General features: G+C 42.3%; 1 long non-coding RNA gene across 1 annotated transcript; it reads left to right on the forward strand.

Annotated features, from left to right (window-relative positions):
- The first annotated feature begins 552 nt into the window (after positions 1–552).
- On the forward strand, positions 553–8023 carry LOC115086223. Its single transcript, XR_003855171.1, has 4 exons — positions 553–714; positions 883–940; positions 7135–7190; positions 7311–8023. It is a non-coding gene; the product is annotated as an uncharacterized LOC115086223 (long non-coding RNA).
- Positions 8024–15550: the final 7527 nt, after the last annotated feature.

Consider the following 15550-nt stretch of genomic DNA (forward strand, 5'->3'; position numbering starts at 1 on the left):
TTTGAATGCCCTCAAATCTGCTTCAGATCTATTGCAAATCCAAAGTAGATTTTGCCATAAGAGCAGATTTTCTTAAAAAAAAAAAAGATTTGTTGATATAATTCTATGCTGTTGGAAATGTTTACGGCTGCAGCAGATTGTTTTGCAGCCCTTTTTCACATCTCCTGTCTTGTGGTAATGTGTATTTTTATTGCTTTCATTGTATCACATAGGCTGCATGAAATGAAAACAGAATGAAAGCTGGAGATAGCCCTTGCGAATAGCAGAGAGACAAACTCAATTGTAGGACAAAATTATTCTTTAGGATCTAAGGAATTTTCATTGAAATGTAATTTTGCTCACTGGGTGACATTTTTTCCATGATATTTCACTTGTGGTGTTAGGTAATGGAGCCTTATCATTAAAAGTCAGACATTATTACTGCAAATGATCCTCAGTGTATGAGCAAACTCTACTGTACATGAGTGTATGTATACAGTAGATACTAAAGGAACAAGAGCTATGCATGTTACTACAGCAACTGTTGTTTATTACTAGAACTCTGATGTCAACTGACAGATGGAGAAGAAAAAACAACAGAACAAGCAGCTGAGTAACTGCAAACACAAAACTGCCAGTGAGGAGATCCTACATCATGTACAGAAGAAAGCTCCAAAGCCAAACGAGTAACATGGTACAGAAAGACCCTTGACATTCTTGTCTTCCCTCCCAGAGGTAACCTCAATTGCTAAGGAGATTGTATTTTGATAACAATGTAATAAATAAATGCTGAGCAGATTTAATTGGTAGAATAGTATGTCACAAGCAATTTTGATTAATTTTAACAACTTGCTTTCTGCAAAGCTTAGATACTTATTTCATTTTTTTCATCTTCCAAAATAGCTCACGTTGTAGTACAATTCCAGATGATCATGATCAACATACAACTTAAAAAAACAAGGTAACAATCAATTTACAACAAAAACACCTGATATGACAAACTTTACTGATGTAATGAAATGTGATCATTTGTTTTTCATCACCAACAGAGATATTAAGGTAGAGTACAGTAAAAAGAATACACAATTCTAGTTTAAAAACCTTACACCACACTACCACCTTCCCTCCCCATCCCTCCAATAAATCATCCCCAACATCATCCTTTTATTCTGCACCCCAATGACTCCAAACCATGCCATGCCATTCGCTGCTTCCCCCCAAAATTCTCTAAAAGCCTGCCTTTATTTCCTAAATTTCAAGTATGGGCCTTCCTTCCATTATTCCACAGGAAGCAGATTCCTCTATATGGGGCCTATACAACTCTATATGGGGCCTATACAACTAAAGATCTGTTCCCTTGCACAGCTCAAATGTGCTAATTTTAAAGACGGGATCATTAACAGCTTCTGCTGTGAAGAACATAATTGCTTCAAAGGCTGATAAGCCTTCACACAATCTGCCAAATATTTCTGAGTCCCTAAATAAAAACATCTATGAATCAAAACAGAAACTTAAATTGTAGAGAGTCATGTAGCCCATGCAAAATCAGGATAACATGATAGTTCTTTTTTTGACCCATCAATAATCTAGCATCCTTATTTTACAACTGCCATCGCTTCAGGCCTACATACAAATAATGCCTACATAGGTTCTGGAAGCCTACATAGGTTCTGGAAGCCAAATTTAGGCTCTTAGGTAGAAAACTTAAATCCAGAACCTCCAGGGTAGCATTCTCTGAAATGCTCCCTGTTCCACGAGCAGGTCACCAGAGGCAGGCAGAGCTCCGGAGTCTCAATGCGTAGATGAGACGATGGTGCAAGGAAGAGGAATTCAGTTTTGTTAGGAACTGGGGAACCTTTTGGGGAAGGGGGAGTCTCTTCTGAAGGGATGGGCTCCACATTAACCAGGGTGGAACCAGACTGCTGGCGCTAACCTTTAAAAAGGAGATAGAGCAGCTTTTAAACTAGAACAAAGGGGAAAGACGACAGACGCTCAGCAGCGCATGGTTCGGAGAGAGGTATCTTCAAAGGATACTAATGATGCATTAGAATTAGGGCATCCCGATAGTGAGGTTCCAATAATTAGGAAAATAGTCCAAGTGCCTGTAACTAAAAACTCACCTGAGCTAAAAAATTCTAACTTATTCCTATCAATTAAAAAGCAGAATGAAAATACAAACAAAAAACAAACTTTGAAATGTCTGTATGCTAATACCAGAAGTCTAAGAAGTAAGATGGGAGAATTAGAATGTATAGCAGTGAATGATGACATAGACTTAATTGGCATCTCAGAGACATGGTGGAAAGAGGATAACCAATGGGACAGTGCTATACCGGGGTACAAATTATATCACAATGACAGAGAGGAGCGCCCGGGAGGAGGTGTGGTGCTTTATGTCCGGGATGGCATAGAGTCCAACAGGATAAACATCCAGCATGAGACTAAATACAAAATTGAATCTTTATGGGTAGAAATCCCTTGTGTGTCGAAGAAGACTATAGTGATAGGGGTATACTACCGTCCACCTGGTCAAGATGGTGAGACGGACAGTGACATGGTAAGAGAAATTAGGGAAGCTAACCAAATTGGTAGTGCAGTAATAATGGGAGACTTCAATTACCCAAATATTGACTGGGTAAATGTATCTTCGGGACACGCTACAGGGATAATGTTCCTGGATGGAATAAATGATAGTTTTATGGAGAAATTGGTTCAGGAACCGACGAGAGAGGGAGCAATTTTAGATCTAATTCTCAGTGGAGCACAGGACTTGGTGAGAGAGGTAACGGTGGTGGGGCCGCTTGGCAATAGTGATCATACTATGATCAAATTTGATTTAATGACTGGAAGAGGAACAGTGTGCAAATCCAAGGCTCTTGTGCTAAACTTTCAAAAGGGAAACTTTGATAAAATGAGAAAAATTGTTAGAAAAAAACTGAAAGGAGCAGCTACAAAAGTAAAAAATGTCCAAGAGGCGTGATCATTGTTAAAAAATACCATTCTAGAAGCACAGTCTAGATGTATTCCACACATTAAGAAAGGTGGAAAGAAGGCAAAATGATTACAGGCATGGTTAAAAGGGGAGGTGAAAGAAGCTATTTTAGCCAAAAGATCTTCATTCAAAAATTGGAAGAAGGATTAAACAGAAGAAAATAGGATAAAGCATAAACGTTGGCAAATGAAATGTAAGACATTGATAAGACAGGCTAAGAGAGAATTTGAAAAGAAGTTGGCTGTAGAGGCAAAAACTCACAGTAAAAACTTTTTAAAATATAACCGAAGAAGAAAGCCTGTGAGAAAGTCAGTTGGACCGTTAGATGATCGAGGGGTTAAAGGGGCACTTAGAGAAGATAAGGCCATCGCAGAAAGATTAAATGATTTCTTTGCTTCGGTGTTTACTGAAGAGAATGTTGGGGAGGTACCCGTAATGGAGAAGGTTTTCATGGGTAATGATTCAGATGGACTGAATCAAATCACGGTGAACCTAGAAGATGTGGTAGGCCTGATTGACAAACTGAAGAGTATTAAATCACCTGGACCAGATGGTATACACCCCAGAGTTCTGAAGGAACTAAAAAATGAAATTTCAGACCTATTAGTAAAAATTTATAACCTATCATTAAAATCATCCATTGTACCTGAAGACTGGAGGATAGCAAATGTAACCCCAATATTTAAAAAGGGCTCCAGGGAAGATCCGGGAAACTACAGACCGGTTAGCCTGACTTCAGTGCCAGGAAAAATAGTGGAAAGTGTTCTAAACATCAAAATCACAGAACATATAGAAAGACATGGTTTAATGGAACAAAGTCAGCATGGCTTTACCCAAGGCAAGTCTTGCCTCACAAATCTGCTTCACTTTTTTGAAGGTGTTAATAAACATGTGGATAAAGGTGAACCGGTAGATATAGAATACTTGGATTTTCAGAAGGCATTTGACAAAGTTCCTCATGAGAGGCTTCTAGGAAAAGTAAAAAGTCATGGGATAGGTGGCGATGTCCTTTTGTGGATTGCAAACTTGCTAAAAGACAGGAAACAGAGAGTAGGATTAAATGGACAATTTTCTCAGTGGAAGGGAGTGGACAATGAAGTGCCTCAGGGATCTGTATTGGGACCCTTACTTTTCAATATATTTATAAATGATCTGGAAAGAAATACGACGAGTGAGATAATCAAATTTGCAGATGACATAAAATTGTTCAAAGTAGTTAAATCACAAGCAGATTGTGATAAATTGCAGGAAGACCTTGTGAGACTGGAAAATTGGGCATCCAAATGGCAGATGAAATTTAATGTGGATAAGTGCAAGGTGATGCATATAGGGAAAAATAACCCATGCAATAATTACACAATGTTGGGTTCCATATTAGGTGCTACAACCCACGAAAGAGATCTAGGCGTCATAGTGGATAACACATTGAAATTGTCGGTTCAGTGTGCTGCGGCAGTCAAAAAAGCAAACAGAATGTTGGGAATTATTAGAAAGGGAATGGTGAATAAAACGGGAAATGTCATAATGCCTCTGTATCGCTCCATGGTGAGACTGCACCTTGAATACTGTGTACAATTCTGGTCGCCGCATCTCAAAAAAGATATAATTGCAATGGAGAAGGTACAGAGAAGGGCTACCAAAATGATAAGGGGAATGGAACAGCTCCCCTATGAGGAAAGACTAAAGAGGTTAGGACTTTTCAGCTTGGAGAAGAGAAGGCTGAGGGGGGATATGATAGAGATGTTTAAAATTATGAGAGGTCTTGAACGGGTAGATGTGAATTGGTTATTTACTCTTTCGGATAGTAGAAAGACTAGGGGGCACTCCATGAAGTTAGCATGGGGCACATTTAAAACTAATCGGAGAAAGTTCTTTTTTACTCAACGCACAATTAAACTCTGGAATTTGTTGCCAGAGGATGTGGTTTGTGTAGTTAGTATAGCTGTGTTTAAAAAAGGATTGGATAGGTTCTTGGAGGAGAAGTCCATTACCTGCTATTAAGTTCACTTAGAGAATAGCCACTGCCATTAGCAATGGTTACATGGAATAGACTTAGTTTTTGGGTACTTGCCAGGTTCTTATGACCTGGATTGGCCACTGTTGGAAACAGGATGCTGTGCTTGATGGACCCTTGGTCTGACCCAGTATGGAATTTTCTTATGTTCTTATGTTCTTATCTGGCAATCTCTCAGCAGCAGCCCAGGTCCGCGCATAAAGCCCCAGGACGCATGTAAGTCCCGGGGTTTTACTAAAGGGGCGGTCCGGGCGAGGTGGAGGCAGGGCCAGAGGCCTGCAACATGGCGGCCATTACCACTGTGTCGAAGGATTATGTGTCGGTAGCCTGCTGGCGTGCGCAACTTGCACCTGCCCAGAGGTAGGCGCAAAAGGTAAAATAAAACTTTTGAGGGGGTTAGAGTAGGGCTAGGGGGAGAAAAGGTTAGGGGAAGGGGTGGGAAGGTCTGGTTAGGAGGAAGGGAAGTTCCCTTCCAGGGCACTCCGATTTCGGAGCGATCTGGGAGGGAATGGGAGAAGGCAGCACGACTCGGCGCATGCAAGGTACACAATTGTGCACCCCCTTGCGCGCACCAACCCCTGATTTTATAACTTGTGTGCACCTGCGTGCACAAGTTATAAAATTGGGTGTACATGTGTGCGCACCGGGTAGCGCGCGCACATGTATGCCTGCGCGCACCTTTTTAAAATCTACCCCTAGGTCAGGTAAGATAAAGACATGTACATTGAATTTTCAAATCCAGATGAGTTATTTTCCATGAAAAGTATCTGCTCAGAAAGGCGATGCTTTTGAAAATTGGCAGAAAGTACTTGCAGACTTAGGTCCAACTTGGACAGTTTGAAAATTGGCCTTTCATTTAAAAAAGACTAGCGAGAGAAGGAGTCTTCATAACAAGCCTAAAAATTGTTTTCTTTTGCCTAGAGTGGTGTCTTGTCTAAAAATCAGCCACTATTTATACAAAATATTAATATTTGTGACACTTTTCTGAATCATTTTTTAAGGCATGATATGAATAGTTTTATTTGTTGTAGCCACAAAATAACTAAGGCCGTTAGTTGAAAATAAGTAAGGTTCAGATGTGTAAGGCCATTTTTTGAAAAGCTGAATTTGGCAGAAGTTTGCTGTTAAATGCTATTAAAATGTTTAACATTTTGAAGTACGGATTCCTTCTATCAACTGATTTGCAGAGTATTATTAATCCCTCCATAACCATGCATTCTTTTGTTCTGGACCCAAACATCTGGAACCAGTATCACTAAGCAGACCAATGTCTTTCTGAAAAGCATACCATAGTGAAGGTTAAATATTAAGATATTTAGATTTTCTGGTAAGGGTTAAATGTTTTCTAACAAATAAATGCAGGTAACCCTGATACAGATCTGACCCAATTACCTGCCAATTAATTATTTCTGTATCTCAAGAAATGACTGGTTAGAATAGCATCATTTGTTCTTTGAAAACAGCTTCTTGTCATATGACTATTATTAATAATAATTGAAAACTGCATATTCTTTTACATCCTACTGTTTTTCAGATTGTTGACCGGAAGATGTATTTGCACTTGGCAATAGCATAATTCTATGCTTAATTGGCAATAGCCTAATTCTGTGCTTAGACAAGTTATTGCATTATTGACCTATAAAACAAGTGCTTGTAACCAATAATAACGATGTAAGTTCCTGTTTACATTTTAAGGCTTTCTCTGAATTACTAAAATCCTTCTCATATAAATACTTAGTATTTAAAACTATCATGGTATAGCATTAATAACCAGAAAGCTGACTCCATGACTATTTAGCTATAAGGCCATATGTTATATCAAACAATGCATTTCAAAGAATAGTATTGATTTATTCTCAACTTTCTCAACAGATTATTTTTTGTCTCACTCTGTCTCATTTTATTTACATGATTTTATTTATTGTATGCATTTCATATGAATACAAATTAAAATCAGTATATCTTTAATGCTACAAATATGCTATATCATATACTTAAGACATAGTGAAAAAATCTGCTGGTCTGTAAGAGCCAATGAATAACACACAACAACTTTTCCATAACAAAATGTCTCCTGTTATCCTCATATGACAACATTTCCGTCAGCTGAAATTCATTTATTTGCTGACAAACTCTAAATTCCTTTCAGATTTGTTAGAATAAATTGAAGAGCAAAACTGAAATGCATGTTCAAGCTAATCGCAGGTCAGTAGCAAATGAATGTAATTTACCATCTGGAATCTGTTTGGTGGCAATTATAAAATTAGCTGGTAGCTCTGTCTAGTTCCAAATTAATATGTGTTCATACTTTAAAATAATTCACAGATCAGCACCAAATACTATAGCACCATTTTTATAGTCTCAGAAGAGCAGTCGAAGAGTGCAAAAGCAGGAAGACTAAACTACCCCCTCATCTTCATTGGTGGTTACTCCAAAGCAGAATTGAGGAACATTGGAAGGACCAGATAAGGAAATCTGAACTACTGTTTATGCTATACAGTACTTGTCTTATATAGAGGACCCATGTCTTCAGGTAATGCCTTCATGGGAAATGTGTACTTCTGCATTCATGTCCATTCTATGACACACCTCTTGGAGATATTAACATCTTGTTTACCAGTTTGTAAACTGGATCCTTGTCTGATGGAAACTGGTCAAGAGATGACTAATTCATATTGCATGGGTTTTCAAAACACCTTTATCAGTCACAACCTGAATGGCATGAATTTGAAACACTGTCCCAAAGGTGAAAAATCTCTCCTGTAGTAACATGTAGGGTTATCAATGAGCTATAGACTAGACTCGAGTAAGGCCAGTATTCAAAAATCCACTAAAATGGATAACTTATCTGACTAAAATTTGATGGATATCTAGGATATTCAGTGGGTAAAATTACCTGTTAAATATCAATGAATAAAATTATCCATTGTTCTGATCACTGAATGAGGTTAGGGGGATTCTGCATAGGCCTAGAAGGTTAGCGTGGGGTTCATAGAGGAGGGAAGGAATAGGGGAAAGTGCCCTCCTTCTGCTGAACTGTGTTTTAAATAATTATTGACTTTTGGGGGCAAGAGAATGGAGGGATAATTTTTGGGCCTATAGGCCCACAACATTATTCTACATTTTTTGGAGTCTTGGGGAGGGGGTCAGCTAGCAGTCCAGTCTTGCTTTCACTGGAGTGCGGGGTAGGGGATCAAGCCAGGATACCTGGTTGACTGATTGGTTTTTACAACTAGCTTTGTTTTATTGACTATATATTTCAAAAATAGACAGGTTAACAAATACCCAACATGCAAAAAAAAGTGAAAGGAAAGGGAGCCCTTGGGACCCAACCATCCTTGCCCTCACTTAGCCCATCTATGGGGGTCCTGGGCAGTAAAAAGAGTAGTAGGGATGCCTACTCACCTGCTGTTCCCTCGGTCACCTCTTTAAAATAGTGCAGATTGGCCTTGAGACCAGCATCAAGGTGACTTCAAAATGGCACCATTCTCAAGGACGGTTTTCTTGAATGGCTGTTCAAACATATGGCTGTACCAGAAAATGGTGCTGACTGACCCCTAGACAGGGGCTAGGTTGAGCCAGAGAGTGGGAGTAGAAGTAGGAGGCCATGGGGGAGAGAGGAAATAAACTTCCATTAAGAGCTATGATATATTTCAGTGTTTGATAACAATTGTTATCATACTGTTTTAAAATTTTTATTTTCTCTTTTATGGTAGATGAACATGTTGATTTATTGTGTTTATAGTTATATGTGTAGTGTATTATATTGGTTTATTTTATTTAATGTTAATTTATTGTAACTTGCCTTGAATGTCATTGGAAAGTTGAGCAATGAATGTGATTTAAATAAATACATAAATAATCCATTATACAGTATAATTTTGTTTCCAACAATCCTGGGTAAAAGTTGCCCTACTGTTTTCCAGATATAATGCCTTAACAAAGTGAGTTTTTTTGATCCTCACCATTCTGAGTAGATGATCAATAAGGGGGTAATTTTTTATAATTAACCATAGTGGTGCAAAGTCCATTTGTACTTTTACCTGCAGATTTTATACCAGTTCTCAAAGGGGGAAAAAGAAGATGTAATTTCCCTTTGAAAATTGAATAGGGACAAAATACCCGCTAAGATTTGCCCCTACTTGTTCTGCGGATACATTTTCCCTTCAAAATAATGTTTTGTTGCATTGCCCACCCTAACCCATCTCTAGGAATGCTTCCACTGAATGCAGGTAAAGATACTTGGTTTATGGAACACATACTTTTACCAGCAGGAAGGGTGGGAAATGTTCCAAACATCCTTTTGCTTAGGCAAATAGGGTTTTATCCACATATATGGTTTTTGAAAATTGATCTTTAAGTTCCTATACTTAAAGGGCCGCCTTATCCACAAACTTCTCAACCCTGTCCCTTCTCAACCTGCTCTATGCAATCAGACATCCTGTCACAGTATTAGTTTCCACATCTCCTGCAGTTTGGTTATTTAATATTTTATGAATCTATCAGCTTCTCAGTAAAGTTAACATTTTTCCATGTTTCCTTTGAGCCTCCCCTTCTAGCTTCATGTCATGACTCTTTGTCCTTGAATTTCTTTCTCTATGTAGAATTACACCTTACTGTCCATTATTGTAGCCTGCTAGACATTTGAATGTTTCTAAGAGACGTGATAAATGACTAATACATAAGGCAAAGTGTTTATTATGTGGCAAATATGTTACTAAATTTTAATACATTGGTCCCTAAGCAATAGCGTTTTGTTTCAAAAGTGGAATATCTCATGTTTTTTTTTACCCTCTAACTTAGAATTCTATTAGAATTCTACAGAAACCTTAGAAGTCTGCTTTGCAAAGCTGGTAAAAAAATGCTTCTGTTTGACTGAGGCGCAAATTTGCTTACTGTAGTATTTTCACAGTCCTTGGAATTATGAGCTCATTATAATTTTCTGCTAATGTTGTTTGCCCATGCAACTCATTCTACTTTTTACATACACATGAATAGCAAGTGAGATATGAAAGGAAACTGTATGGTTGCTGAGCAATTGTAGATGCAAATATTGTTGACTTGGAGGTGGACCATTGACCTGGAGCAGTGGAGAATGGCTCCTTGGTAGAGACCAGGAAGCACCTGCCCCCAGGGGGCAGAGCACAGGAGGAGACAGAGGCTAGGATGAGCTTCACCACTAGAAGCCCGCGGTCCCCCCAGGTAGAGCCCATAGGGACCCGGGCCGCTTGGACTTAGGTGGGCCTCGCAGGGTCTCCCAGAGAGGTAGTAGAGAGGCGTGCCCATTAGCAGCAAGGGAGCACGGTCGGTCACTAGGCTGTAGGTCTGGAGAAGCAAGGAAGGCCAGTACAGCATAGGCGATGACAAGGCAAGGGACAAAGCCAGAATCAGGAGACATGGTCAATGGCAGCCGGGGTCAGAATCCAAGGATCAGTCCAAGGAGTAGTCAACAAAGCAGGGATCTGGTTCTAGAGGTCAAACAAGGTCACAAGGCAGGCAGAGGTCAGGATCCAGGCAGTGAACAGAATGGTTAAGGAGCAGGCCGAGGTCAGTACCAGACAGACAGTCCGAGGGTACTACCTGGGGAGACAGGAAAGACAGATGCTGAAACAGAAGGACGCTGGAACAGTAGGATGATGGAACAAGGCTGGAACAAGCCTGGAACAAGACTGTGAACGCGGACGCAAACTAGTACACTTATAGTGCTGACCCGAATGCCAAGGCAAGGAAGTGCATGCAGGGACTTCCTTATATCTGTTGCGTTCTTGCCTCTTCTTGCCCCACATTCTACCCTCTCTACCTTGGGAGTGACTCCCTTCTGCTCTGAAGGACAGATGCAGACGGGGCTTCTCCCTGCCTCTTGGCCCCGGTGTCCCCGGACTGGCTTGATGCTACGGATCCGCCATGTTCCTGATGATGTAAGGAATGCTCCAGACTTTGTACCAGCAAGGGCGTGAATCTCGGGGGCGTCCCCCCGTAGTGACGTCATCCATTTCCACTTTAAAAGGCCTTTGTTTGCTAACCTCTAGCGAGTTAGCAAGGAACTCCAACAGGACTTGCTTCGGCAGTCCACGATACTTGCATCAACGATCCGAGTCTGCCTGGGGAATCCTTCTCCACTGCTTGGCCTTTTCAAACTTACCAGGAGTACATGCTCCATGACAGATCAAGACAGATTTCTACTCCACCCCTTTCAGGAGAAAGCAGAACAATTTGCTAACTCCGCCCTCCTGGCGGGGTGAGAGACAACAGATTGCTAACTCCTCCCCTCTGGAGGAGGAGAGTGTAACAGATTGCTAACTCCAGTGAATTCGGCTGTAAATTTGAAACACTAACTTCAGTATCTGGCTTCAGTTTGTTACCTTTAACTCCAGTGAATTTTGCCTTCAAGTAAAGAATTGGAGAAGCCTAAAATTGAAGCCAGCTTTCAACGAAAGAATTGGAGAAGCAGTACTACTGGGGATTCAGCTCAAGGTATTAGATGTTTGTAGCCCAAGGACCCGGATCACCTTTCTGCATTGCAGGCTATACTGGGCCTGGCTCAACACCTTTCAGAACAGCAAGAAACCCTGGAGAAACTTACCGCAGCCTTTCACCAGCTTTATACACAGAAGGACCCTATCTTGCAGGACATAGAAGGATTTATGGACTTTTTTAAATCCGTCTTTGATGACCCTGCTCGTATGTCTTTTGCTGGATTTGCTTTGGTGGACTTAAAGCAAGGCAACAGATCCCTTGCAAATTTGCCATTGAATTTAAAACTCTAGCAGCAGAGCTGCGCTGGGACCCCAGATGTCTGAAGACACTCTTTTGCAGAGGCCTGGTCACTTGCTTAAAGGATGAGCTGGCTGCTCGTCAGACACCTGACTCACTGGAAGAATTGATATCCTTAGCCACTCGGATTGACTGGCAGCTCCGACACAAGATGAAGGAACTCCAACCTAAGGTGTTACCTGGGTTAAAATCAACCAGTGCTCCTGCACTAACAAGGGGAACAGCACCTCCTGCTGTAGAGAAGAAGGAACCGAAGGAATCTGGTTGTGGTCATTTGACGTCTAAAGAGAGAAGATATAGAAGGAAGAACGACCTGTGCGTGTACTGTGGTCAGCCAGGCCATGATGTTTTTGTCTTCCCTAGTCATCCAGAAAACTGACAAGCCTGAGTCCCGCGGGAGGACTGATCTTGGGCTATACAGCAATATCTCCTCCACTCTCTCATCCAGTCTCGATGAACCCTGAACCAGTGATGGTTCGAACCTCTGCCCTGAAGGACTCAGGGGCAAGAGACGACCACCATCTCAGATGTTTTGTGGAATACCTGAGGAGTCCATGCAGTAAACTTGAAGATCCAATAATGTATCACACTATGATGTGGGCCTTGGACGATTCTTTTCACCATCACTTCTTTTGAGGATCTTATCAACATCACCAGCAGTTTTTCTAAATCCTGCTGGTAGTCATAGCAGTTGCTATGCATGCCTTAGCTAGGTGGCGCTCTTCATCTACTATGTCTTCTTGGATTACAAATTGAGAATATTACTACATTCTACCTACTTGGAAGTCGTGCTGAAGGACTACAGCATTGTTGATTCCAAAGTAGAAGTCATCCCTACCTTTCAATTTTGTGTTGGTCCACTCGGAGGTCATGCGGAGGTTTATAGCACTGCTGATTCTGAAGAAAGAAGACATTCCTAGCTACCAGTATTGCAATTGGCCTACTCGGAAGTCATGCTGGGGTTACAGCACGGTTTGATTCCGAAGAAGATATCTCTGTTCACCAACCTTACTTAAGGATTACTCGGAAGTCGTGCCATAACTTATGGCACTGGTTGATTCCGAGGAAAGAAGCAGATGTCTCTTCTCATCAACTTCGTTGGATCATTCGGAAGTCATGCTGGAGGTTTACAGCACTGTTTAATTCCGAGGATGAAGATTTATCCATCCATCAGCCTGTTTGTTTTGCTGGTATTATCATCTCTCTTCCAGCATCCTGCGGAAAAGCTACATCAGAAGTGGATATTGGACCAATTTCTACATCACCACTTCCACTGAAACCTCAGTGATGTCCACGACAGCCCTCTCATTGCTGCTGACATCATTTCATTCTACAGATTCTTCAAATCTACATCTATCTGTGTTATACGAACTTGAACTCAAGATTTTGAGACCTTGGATGTTTGAACAGAGACTGAACTTTGTTTGTCTGAAAAGGCTTCGACCCCAGAACCATCTTTGGGATCCTTAGACCTATTGGATAAGAGATGCTCATCAGTTCCACCTCGCGTATCTCTGGTACGCGAGGTGGAACTGATGAGCATCTTTGAAAGGGGGTACTGTTGTGTTCGTGCCTCTTCTCGCCCCTCGCTCCACCCTCTCTACCTTGGGAGCGACTCCCTTCGGCTCTGACGGACAGATGCAGCCACGGCTTCTCCCTGCCTCTTGGTCTCGGTATCCCCAGGCTGGGTTGAAGCTACGGATCCGCCATGTTCCTGATGACGAAAGGGTATGCACGCGCTCCAGACTTTGTACCAGCAAGGGTGCGAATCTTAGGGGCATTCCCCCGTAGTGATGTCATCCATTTCCACTTTAAAAGGTCTTTGTTTGCTAACCTCTAATGAGCTAGCAAGGAACTCCAACAGGACTTGCTTCGACAGTCCATGATACTTGCATCAACGATCCGAGTAGGCCCGGAAAATCCTTCTCCACTGCTCGGCCTTTTCAAACTTACCAGGAGTACGCGCTCCATGGGGGCTCTGCTCCCTCTTCTTGATTTCAGATTGCTGGAATACTCAGAAGACTCCTCATTGCCTGGAAGCGATCGCGGACATGAACACAGTGAGTTCTGTTGTAGATAGGAATCGGTACTCGCTCCACGAGGGCCTACATTCCTATAGCTCTGAAGACTCCCTGCCGTCCAAGATGCTATCGCAGGTATGGAGATCGAGAGTTACATTGGCAAGATTGCAGATAGGAACCGGTACTCGCTCCACGAGGGCCCATGTTCCTAGAATCCTTTACAGACTCTCTTCTACTCTAGAAGCCATTTCATATACAGCTATTGTGAGTTCTTATTACACTGTTTGTGGGAACCAGTGCTCGCCTATGGCTCCTGTTTCTGAATATACTGAAGATTCTCTGTGGCATAGAGACCATTGCAGACATCTACGATTGTGAGTGTAACATCTTGTATCCAGTATACCCTGTCTACTCACTCCTTCTAGTCTCTCTCTACAGCTCAGCGACCCATAGATTATATTCCAGTATCAGAAGGACTTCAGCCCTGCTGAACACATCGACTCACTACTGCCACCACTGGTGGTCCAGCTTCCAGCCTAATAAAAAACTATTTGTGTTTATCTCATATTCTAGCCTAGCCGGTGGTTCCTTTCAGGATCTCCTCCTGAGGGCGCTGTCATCTGCCATTGGCCCAGGGATTCACCATTTCCTCCAAGTGGTCATTCCTTACACTACTATCACTCTGTGCGAGCCAACCACTACCGACCACTAACACCGCTTACGGAAGTATTATATAGATAGCTACCTGCTCTTTCTATGGGACTTGCCAGCAGCCTATATATAACAGATTACTACTCCGTAGCAGAGGCATGATAATTGCTATCTCAGTAGTGAAGTACAATATACCTATTGTTAGCTCCTCTCCTCAGAAGAGTGTCATAGAACAGATTGCCAACTCCTCTTCCTGGGGAGTTGATCCATAACAGATTGCTACCTCCTTCCCTTACAGGAGCATCTAACAGCAGTTTGCTAACAGATTACTAACTCTGCCCTCCTGGCGGGGTCAGCACTACAGATAGCTAACTCCTCCTTTCTGGAGGAGCATATCATGACAGATTGCTACTCCTCCCCCTTTCAGTAGAAAAGCAGAACAGTTTGCTAACTCCGCCCTCCTGGCGGGGTGAGCGACAACAGATTGCTAACTCCTCCCCTCTGGAGGAGGAGAGCGTAACAATATCGTAGGTTCAATCAGGGCACGCCACTGAGCTAGGACCCACCCCTGGCCCTACAAGAGGCCAGGCAGTCTGCGCACATGCGCATAGGGGCCACTGAGGACGCTGAACTCTGATGTGAGGCCTGGTGCACAGTGGAAGGCCCAGCGACCACCATCGCAGGATGCCGAGGCCTGGAGGAGCTTGGGGCTGCCAATGGGGAGGCCGACCCGTGGACTCCAGAGGAGCTAGCGAGTTGAGCAAGCCCATGCGTGGGCTGGGCATGGACGGGGCGTGCAACAGTACCCCCCTTCTAGGGCCTCCCTCTACGTGGTCGTGGCTTTTCAGGATAGGTTCTGTGGAAAGTCTTGAGGAGCTCTTTATCAAGAAAGTTGTGGGATGGTTCCCATGAGTTCTCCTCGGCCCCATAACCCTCCCAGGCAGACATCGAGGATCTCTCTTACCTGGAGTGACGAATCTGATTCGGTAGAGATCCGCAGAGGTAAAGGATCTCTACGAGAGGGCCAGGAGAGGACCAAAGACTTCAAAAGGGAGACATGGAATGTGTTGTGGACGCCCATGGCACGAGGTAGCTGAAGTTGATAAGACACTGCTCCCA

The sequence above is a fragment of the Rhinatrema bivittatum genome, chromosome 2 (assembly GCF_901001135.1).
Source record: "Rhinatrema bivittatum chromosome 2, aRhiBiv1.1, whole genome shotgun sequence".
NCBI lineage: Eukaryota > Metazoa > Chordata > Amphibia > Gymnophiona > Rhinatrematidae > Rhinatrema > Rhinatrema bivittatum.